Source organism: Tupaia chinensis, unplaced genomic scaffold (assembly GCF_000334495.1).
Source record: "Tupaia chinensis unplaced genomic scaffold, TupChi_1.0 Scaffold000667_1, whole genome shotgun sequence".
Taxonomy (NCBI): domain Eukaryota; kingdom Metazoa; phylum Chordata; class Mammalia; order Scandentia; family Tupaiidae; genus Tupaia; species Tupaia belangeri.
Genome location: NW_006160189.1, coordinates 1,752,508 through 1,762,990, shown reverse-complemented (window position 1 = coordinate 1,762,990; position 10,483 = coordinate 1,752,508).

The window sequence follows — 10,483 nt, the reverse complement described above, 5'->3', positions numbered from 1 at the left end:
CACACACACACACACACACACACACAGCATGAGTTTAAGCCACCGGGTCCGGGACTCGAACTGTGGTTGGCTACATGGGAGTTCAGCAACATAGCCATTACTCTAACTGCTGGTCCCTAGATATTCCTATTTTGATTTATCTACTTTTGACAGTATATAATGAATCCCAAATAGGAGAGCTTAAAATTTAGGTCACCTACTCATCTCTACTCTTCTCATTGTATGTAATTATGATGATGATTTTTAATAGTTCTATTAGTTATCTTTATATCTTTAAATAATATATCTAAAACTCAACTTCCACCCCATTCACCTTTACATTGTCTCTGCAGTCTCAATTACTAATGGCATAATGGCATAATGTAATGTACATTCCATGAAAGTGAAGAGTTTTGTCCAATTTTTTTTTTCTGCCACTGACTCCCAAGTGCCTAGAACAACAACTGCACATAGTAGGTTCTTAGTGAATGTTTGTTAAGTGAATGAATAAATGACCACATGAATGGAGTCAGTATATCAATATCTTCACCCTTTCTTTTATCAAGTTAATTTACTTATCTCCTTTATGAGAGAGATGAAGAGAGGGAGAAAGACAAAGAAAGAAAGAGAGAGAGGGGAGAAAGAGAGGCACCTTCAACAATGTCTCCATACCATGATCCACCCCCAGTTTAGCCAGTCTGGATCACAGGTCCACATGCACCCAGGAACTCAGGGAAGTCCCAGAATACAAATCCAGGACCTCTCCCATATGGGCCCAGCCATGCCATCACTACTCTACACTCAATTCCCCTTTACCTTTTCTTCTACATGTCATAGTTCAGCCACAATTTTAATTTTTCACACTGTAAGGTAGCTAATATTCACATATTGTCCTGCAAGCACAGCAAAACCTTCCATGTTTTGTCCATAGATGAGTTAAAGCTAGAAATCTTTGCTTTTCTTGAACATTATTTTAGAGAATGGCCATCTATATATTGGTTTGAGAAAGAGGAACAAAGGTACCCACTTGTGGCAGCAGCTTCATTATAGACCTCAAACAAATCTCCTGATTTGCTTTTTGTTGGGGGGGAGCGTGTGCGCCCCCGGAGAGATGAGAAACAGAAAGCAAGAAATCACCCCCCCACACCCCAGGGGGGATGGCCACGCTGCAATCCTTTCTCCTCCATTCTCCTCTAGGCATTTTGGGCACATACACACAGGTGTTTGACATGTGTTTTAAGCCCCTGAGTCCAGGACTACAAACTGTGGTCTACCTGGGAATCCAGTGATGTAACCATTATGCCATCTGCTGGTCCCAGCTATTTGGATTGAAATAATTTAATATAGTAAATTGGTTCAGCAAATATTGAAAACTACAAAGACAAATATATGTATGTATGTATGTATACATACACAAATACCTATATATGTAATATAGGCGAATCGAGATAACACAGAGATGATAACAGACAGCCGTCACCTGTAGTACTAAGAGAATGAAAGGAAAAGACTAGTCATTAGACCATAAAGGCTGGAAGGCAGATTCCTGTGGGACTGGAACTTGACACCATTGAGAGGTACCTCTGAAACTCTAGGAAACCCCATGGAACTAAACCCACATCTTTGAGGAACTGGATACCAAGAAGCTATTACTAGTATCTTTGATATGGCTGTTTAGGGTCTGTAGGAAACCAAGAAGAAAGAAGAAATAGGGAAAAGAATGGAAGGAAAAAAAGAAGAAAGGAAAATAAAAAGAAAGAAGAAAAAAGGCACAGAGAAAGAAGAGGGGAGAGAGAGAAAGGAAGAAAGAAGAAAAGAAGGAGGGAAGAAAATGAAGGAAGAAAGAAAGGAAGGAAGGAAGGAAGAAAACAAGGAAGGAGAGTAAGAGAAAAGGAATCATAACCAAATACCACTAGAACTAGCTATGGCTCTCTAAGAGGAGTGAAATATCATTGCTGACAGAACAGCAAACAAAATAAAACAAGTGTTTCCCACCTCACTCCTCCAGTCATCCTGTCTCTCCCCATTGTCAGACCTAACAGGTGGCAACTAGCTAAATAAAAATATAGATTGCAGAGATCCAATCCAGAATCAGAAAACAGAGCTCGAAGGCTGTGAGAGACAATAGCTTAATAATCAACAGGACAAAGTGAAGGGAAACAACAGAGCAAGTGAGTTTTGCCATACAACTGGAGCAAATTGTGTGGGTGTGTGTGGTGACTGGGTAATGTGGTCAGGAGTTTGGGGAAGAGTGCTCAGGGACTCCATGGAGTCAAGAGTCTTGGCCTTTGGAGCAAAGACTAGACCGTTTGATTCCGACTTCTCCATATCGTCGTCAAAGAAATTCTCCTTATCTAATTCTGAATTTCAGTACATGAAAATACATCTTTCATACAACTTTTCATGGCTCTTTCCTTCCTTTCACTTCTTACCCTCTCTTTCTCACTAGGGCCTCAGGCCAGCTACCTAGAACTATTTACATGAATACATGTCGACACACTTGCCCAAGCTATGCTCTCTTCCCATACTCTCCGAGTTATTGTTCAGAGCACAATTGAATCATCCCTTCCAGGTGAATTCTGTCTGTGTGGTCAGCATCTTCTTCTCATCCCTAAGAAAGGGGCTGTGGGGCCAGCAGGTGGCATGGTGCTTAGAGTGCAGTACTTCCACATGCCCTACCCTGGTTTGAGTCCAGTACCTGATAGCATGCTTTCTCACTTTCCCTTTCTCTTTCTCTGTCTCTCTCGGGTGAGCATGAATGCCCTATAACAAACTTAAAAATAATAACAACAAATAAAATTAAATAAATAATTCTTTTTAAAAAATGGATTGTGGCTTTTTACTTTAATGATCTAATACCACATCTCCTTCTTCCTAGCTCCCTGTCCATCAGCCACACTTGCTTCTATGTTCTTGTCTCAAAATTTGACATGGGTTCCCCCTCCACGGAAGAAAGCTTTCCTCACAGATTTCCAGAAGTCTCATACCTCACTTCTTTTAAATCTTTGTTCGAATGGCAGTTTTTTCAATGAAGTGCTCCTTAACCATTGTTAATAGCATTGCAAACCAAAAACCTAATAGATTATCCTCTTCTCTCCATTCTGTTCTCTGGTTTAATTTTCTGCATTGTCCTTATCATTTTCTAATGCAGTCTACCACTTACTCATGGTATCTGCTCCAAGAAGGCAAGTGTTTGGTTTTGTGTACCGTGTGTCCACTGTACCTGGAAATAGGGACAGCCACCTGACAAGTCTTGGGGATCATTGTTGAATGAATGAATTGCAGCTGAGTAAGACATTACAAGGCACTGGGATGCTGAGAAATGTAAAGATTCCTTAACTGTGCAGAAAAATAAGGAAAGAAAAGTATTTTTTAAGAAGAAAGGAAATTAGAGAATATTTTTAGAATGAGGAATAACAAAAAATAAGAACTTGATAGTTTGTAGAAGGCATTCTTGAAGGAAAAGAAGGCAGTTGATTGTGAACATAAGAAACATGGATAAACTTTAAAAATAAAGTTATTTTGATGCTGGAGTGATAGTAGAAAAGTGAGTAAAATGTTTGTTTCAGGGGAATGAAGGGAGCTGTGGAACACCTCAGAATCCATTAGAAAGGCATGCCATCTAGTTACCCCATGTGGTCAGACTGAGAAGAGACAACAGTTCTATAGCAGCTACAGGAGGGCCCTGGAGCTTTAAAGAGAAACTTGAGTGCCTGGAATACCCACTGTGCTCTGGGAGAGCCCTGAGGAATAAGACCACAATCATCCTCAGTTCTCTGCAGCAGCATTGCACAGGGCAAGTGTGGGGTTGGGAGGAGATTTGCGTTTGTCAGTGTTGCTTTGGAATTGAAGAAATGGCAGTGATGTGAGAGCAGCTGGTAGAAGCAAGGGCAGTAGTGATTTCAGCTTTTCTCTAGAACTCGGCAAGTGGAAAGGAAAGAACAGATGGCATTTGCCTAGGTTGTTGAGAAAGAGTATGTGGGTGGGGGGCGAGAAGATTCAGCTTTCAATAAACATCATTAGTAAAAAGAACATGGAACCAGCAGTTAGCATAATGGCTATATCGCTGGACTCCCACGTAGTCGACCGCGGTTGGAGTCCCGGACCCAGCAGCTTGAACTCACACCAGGCGCGTGTGTGTGCATGCTCAAGATCTCGAGAGGAGGGAACCAGCAGTTAGCGTAATGGCTATGTCGCTGGACTCCCACGTAGTCGACCACGGTTCGTGTCCCGGACCCAGTGGCTTAAAACTCACGCCGGGCGCGTGTGCGTGCGTGCCCGAGATCCCGAGAGGAGAATGGAGGAGAAGGGATTGCGGCGTGACCATCCCCCCTGGGGGGTGATTTCTCGCTTTCTATCTCTATGTCTCTCTCTGTCTGTCTGGCGAGCGCACACGCCCTACAGTGAAAATCTCTCCAAAACAAACAAACAAACAAACAAAAAAGATCCCGAGAGGAGAATGGAGGAGAGGGATTGTGGTGTGGCCATCCCCCCTGGAGGGTGATTTCTCACTTTCTGTCTCTCTCTCTCTCTGTCTCTCTGGTGAGCGCACACACCCTATAGCAGAAACCTCTTCAAAAAAAGAAAAAAAAAAAAAAGAACGTTTGCAGTAAAGTTAATTTCAGAGATGAACCTTCAGTTTAAGCCAGTTGATGGCACCAAGGCACACAACAGGAGATAAGAGGCTATCGAGGCAAGGTACAAGTGGGACTGGCAGAAGGGAATGAAAACTGAGCAAAGTAGAGGTGAAGTCAGACTTTGGAGTGGTGACCAAGGTCACAAGGACGAAGAAATCCAATCTGCTGTGAAGTCTGAAGGGAATTTAGAAAAGTTGTCAGCCTCAAAGTAACACAAAGAATATATTCAGAGTCTTATGTTTGACTTTAACATTGCTTACATTCATTCCTCCATTCACTTTGTCAGGCAAGCAGATGGCTCTACAAGACTCTAGGGACATGGCCGAAACACCAGTCATAAGCCTGCTGAAATCATACATATTTTTTATGAGAATGAGAAATGCATTAATTAAAGCATATAATTTCTGTAATCATATTCTAATGGCATGCTTTCAAACGTAGATTTTATATTATTTATTTATTTATTTATTTATTTATTGGAGAGGTTTTTGCTATAGAGCATGTGTACTCACCAGAAAGACAGAGAGAGACAGAGAGACAGAAAGCGAGAAATCACCGTCCAGGGGAGATGGCCATACCGCAATCCCTTCTCCTTTATTCTCCTCTCAGGATCTTGAGCACACACACACACACGCCTGGCGTGAGTTTAAGTCACTGGGTCTGGGACTTGAACCACAGTCAACTACATGGGAGTTCAGCGACATAGCCATTACACTAACTGCTGGTCCCAAACATAGATTTTTAGAATATTGACAAACGTTATTGAAGTATTTGAATTCCTGATATCTGTGACAAGTAGGTAGTATGTAAGGAGATTAATAGATGTTTTATGGGGCCACCAGGTGATGTGGTGGTTAAGGCATTGGATTCCTTCGTGGGTGACTATGGTTCAAGTCCTGGACCTAGCTTGAAAATTATGCAGGGTGTTTGTAAGTGTATGCTCAAACTCCCAGGAGGAAAATGGAGGAGAAGGGATTGCAGTATGGCCCAGCCCTGCTGGGGGATGATTTCTTAACTTCCCTCCCTCCATCTCTCCCCAGTGAGCACTTGCTCACTATGGTGAAAACCTTAAGACAAACAATGTTTTATTAAAAAGAGGAATAGAGAAGTTTGCATCTATATTATTCCTGGGTTTTTTATTAGTAGTCCTTTCACTTTTTTCTTTTCATATTAAATTCTGAGAATTTGGGGGCATTAAATTCCAAGATTTTTGGTATTTTAACTATTCTACTAATACATTTGATTTTCTCATTTATATTACATCATTTCAACTTCCTCAAAATAAAGTTTAAGAAATTTAAGTAGTCATTTTATAGATTAAGAGTGTCTACTCTTTAAAATGAATAAAGTTAATAACTGTTGGTAGAAAGCAGGATTAAATAAGCCTATGAATGTAAGCCATCATTTTAATATCTTAAGTTTTTGAAGTCACTCTGTTCTTGCATATAAACTATGTATTTCTTTCAGTTCTTTAGTTCTTTAGTTCTTCATTACCATAGTTTGGTCAACTCACACATCTATAATATTGTAGTTATGCTATTTATTGTGACTGATAACATTCTATCATGTTTAGCTATCAGTATTTCTCTTTCTCTTGATCTATTTAAATTCATTTTGGAAAATTCTACAAATATAGCCCTTGAGGCATCATATACAAAATTTTTCACCACTGTATATTTGGAATGGTAAGTCATTTATGAGCAACTCATATCTTAAAAATAAGAAAAACCCAAGGATTTCAGAGTTGTTCAAAAACGGTTAGAAATAATGCAAACCATACTTCCTTAAGGTAGTTCAAAACATAATGATATGCAAAATATAATTCATGTTCTTTGTATGTTTTTCTGTTTTGTAAATTGCGTTCTCACTATAAATCATTCAGATTATAGTATTTTGGAATTCAATGGATGATGCCTAAAAGATGTTTGAAAACTTTAGGAGTGTTAATAAAGAATAAAATTTGCTAGTCCTATTTTCTCTGCTTCACAGAAAAAACATTCACATTAGTTAAATGTACATATGAACCATCTTTTAATTCAGGTAATTCCTTCTAGCAGGCTTTTTAGTCATTTCTAAAATATTATATTTGTACTATTAACTCATCAGCCACATTTTTCCATCAACATAACTAATATACTAAAAGAATATGCTTTTCAAAAATATACTCAACATGTAATCTAGCCCTACAAGACTTTTACAAGTACTTGATTGTCAATGGAGAAATCTCCATAGCATGCCGAAATATATATAGTCAGCATAAGTGTGCTAGATTTGGCTTTATTTGGTTATGATTGTTGAATGAGTCTAATTTATTTATTTATTTATTTTTAGATTTTTTTCATAGAGCATGTGCCCTTGCCAGAGACAAAGAGGGAAGGTGAGAAATCACCCACCAGGAGAGATGGACATGTCGCAATCCCTTCTCTTCTAGTCTCCTCTCAGGATTTGGGGCATGCATAATCATGTGCCTGGTATAATTTTCAAGTCTTCAGGTCTGGGATTTAAACCATGGTCAGCCATGTGGGAATTCAGTGCCTTAACCACCAAACCACCTGCTGGTCCATCTAATCACCTTCTTATCTACACTATCACCTGTCAGAAGTCACTTAATATTTCCTCTCCATGTTTTAAAATATGGAAAGACCTGCTGCCAAGATATAATACTTGCTTATTCAATAAAGTCCCTTATGCTATAATTATGAAGCAGCATTGAAAAATTAGTGACAGGTCATATAATAAGACTATAAAGAAGATAGAGGATGTTTGGAGGTCACTATCACAAGGGATGCTTTGGTAAATGTTTAAAGCTTACATGGCTACCAAATATATATATATATGAATATATATATATATATGAATATATATGAATATATATATAAGAATATAACATTCATAATGCTTTTTTAGTTAAACCTGTATTTTACTGAGAATGACCACAATTAATTGGGTTTAAATAAAAAGGATATTATGGTTTGGATAATGGTTTAATCCCCCAAAGGTTCATGTTTTAGAATTTGGTCCTGCCACAAGACTGTGACATTTGATAGAAAGTGGTCAAATATGGGGGACCAGCAGTTAGTGTAATGGCTATGTTGCTGGACTCCCATGTAGGCGACCGCTGTTCGTCTTCCACGGTTTGCGTCCCGGACCCGGTGGCTTAAAACTCACATTGGACGTGTGTGTGTGCGTGCCCAAGATCCCGAGAGGAGAATAGAGGAGAAGGGATTGCAGCGTGACCATCTCTCTGTCTCTCTCTGTCTGTCTGGCGAGCGCACGTGCCCTATAGTGAAAACCTCCTATAGCAAAAAAAAAAAAAAAAAAGGGGGTCAAATATGTGAAATTCATGGCTGAAGGAAGCAAGTCAGACTATGAAGGAAAGATACTGCATGTATCCACTCAATATATGCCAACTGTTTGCACTCCATGGTAGAGATTGAAAGATTGGAGATCATAAAAGCAGAAAAAATAGTTATGAATGCTGCAGACAGTGTGGGAGGAGGGCAGAAGAAGGGAAGAGTAAAGGGGAGGATATCAGGGAAAAAAATTAAAAGGCATGACATTTGTGAGACACAGAAGTCATTTATTACCTGTTGATGATAATGTGTATAGTATTTTCAACTGGACTAGTCTGAGATAAATTTCATGGTGGGTAAATTCTCTTTATAAGCCAAATGATGGGTAGCAATCAAATGTTTAAAAAAATCAGAATAAAAAAATTAAATTAAATTAAAAACAAAATAATTTGGTCCTAACAGATGATAATTGGATCATGGAGCCAGAGGCCCCATGAATGGATTAACCTGAGAGTTGTAGTTCTCATGAGAAGGGGTTAGTTCTCAACAGTGTGGTTATTGTCAAAGAGAAAGCTACCTCAGCTCATGCTCTCTCACTCTCTGTCTTTCTCTCTCTCTCTTCGCATGCACAAGTCTGCCATTCTATCTGCTCCTATTGGCCATGTTGTGGGTCAGCCTTCTACTTTTGGACTTTTCTGTCACTAGAATTGTGAGTGAAATAAACCTCTATTTATTTACAAATTATCTAATCAGATTTTTTTGTTGTTGTTATAAATGCCAATAATGGACTGAGACAAAGGACAACTGTACCTTATCAAAGCTCTTTCAGGAACTTCTCAGACATGATACTCTATGTGTCTTTATTTAACCAGTTTCTCCCCTACCAGAAAACATATTCCATGAGGGCAGTGACCCTTCCTTTTGTTTATTTGTTTGTTTGTTTTTCTTGTGACGATTCATTATTTACATCCAAGGCTTAGTGCACTACTGTACACACTAGGAACTCAATATACACTAGAACGAATCAATAGACTAAGTCTTAAGTACCACCAAACATTTCAATATTCACATAGTATATTTTCTATTTTATTCCAAAATTTCTTGTTGGAATTAAAATTAGTTAAATATTAAGACAATTTTGAAAGAAAAGTCTGTGAAATTTTATTTCATTTTCAAATTATTAAATATTCTATTATACCAGTTACCTACAAGAAATTATTATTCTAGGCTGTGGCTACAAGACCACAGGTGAACTGGATCAGTGTTGAAAAACTGATTGAACAGTTCAGGAAATCTGTTTTGCTAAGAGTTGTTTAATACGCCACAAGGGTCAGGACTAGTACCTCTAGTTCTTTACTGCTGAATTCAGATGTAGAAATGAATCCCAATTAAAATTGTGCCACGACAGTTTTTACATTATTCTGACTCTTAGTTTTAGTACTCAGATCATGAAATTTGATATTCATAAGAATTTCACCATTATTCATCCAAAGTTGGAGAGCAACTGAAGTTACACTAGCACAATGACTTTAGAAGTCTCGGGCAGTGGTTTTCCTGGCTTATTCTCTGACTTCAGATTTACTTATATTCAGTCATTTTAAGTGATCATCATGACAGCTTGAAAAAAATTTGTTGTCTTCTAAAAAAAAAAAAGAAAAATTGGCTGTAAAGCAAGCGAATCACAAAGAAAATTTATATGCCAAAGAATGATATTAAAAGATTATAATATATTGACTAGATCAAGAATCCACAAGTCCGTATTGATATAAATGAGTGAAGGATGATGAATGAATCAATGAGTAGAGAAAGTTCTTCCTATTGCACTGAAATTCCAGTTCATGAATGTGGAAGGAATTATAGAAGTAAAAACTGGTTCATTTAAAAGATTATATAATATCTTCATACATACAGCCTTAGTTTGTTCAGTAGAAACTAAAATTCTTAGTGTCTTAATGTATGTTATGTTGAGTATATTTTTATGGTCACATGGAGGAAGAGAGAGTAATATTAATAATAATGAATAAAAATATTTTACTTACACAACTTATACAAGGGGCCTCCAAACATATAGGGAAAATGTGTATTGTGAAAAACAATGCGTATATTTCAAAAACATTTTGTATCAAAATAAATTTGCACTTTGATTCCATTTGTTCCACAAACTTTTTGAAGTTTGTATGTTTTTCTTTTTTTTGCTGTTATTTAATTTATTTATTTCCATGAGAAAGACAGAGATAGAGACAGAGCCAGAAGTACAGGGGTCTCCAACAGGATCTTCTTTTTTTTTTTTTTTATAATTTATTTTTTATTATAGTTTCTTTTTTTTTTTCATCACAACACACAAATGAATTTTCCATTCAAAATACACTGTGCATTGGCTCAATCAAGCACATCAACATACATGTTCTCAGCAAATAATTTCCCAATTCTTATGTCCTGCATACCTTGCCTTTTGTTTTGCCATCCTTGATTCCCCATCCCCCACCCTCTACTATGACCCATCCTCCTCCCACATTGTCCCTGGCATCCACGGTTGCCCTCCATGCCTCCCCCCTCCCCATTCAAATGATTGGC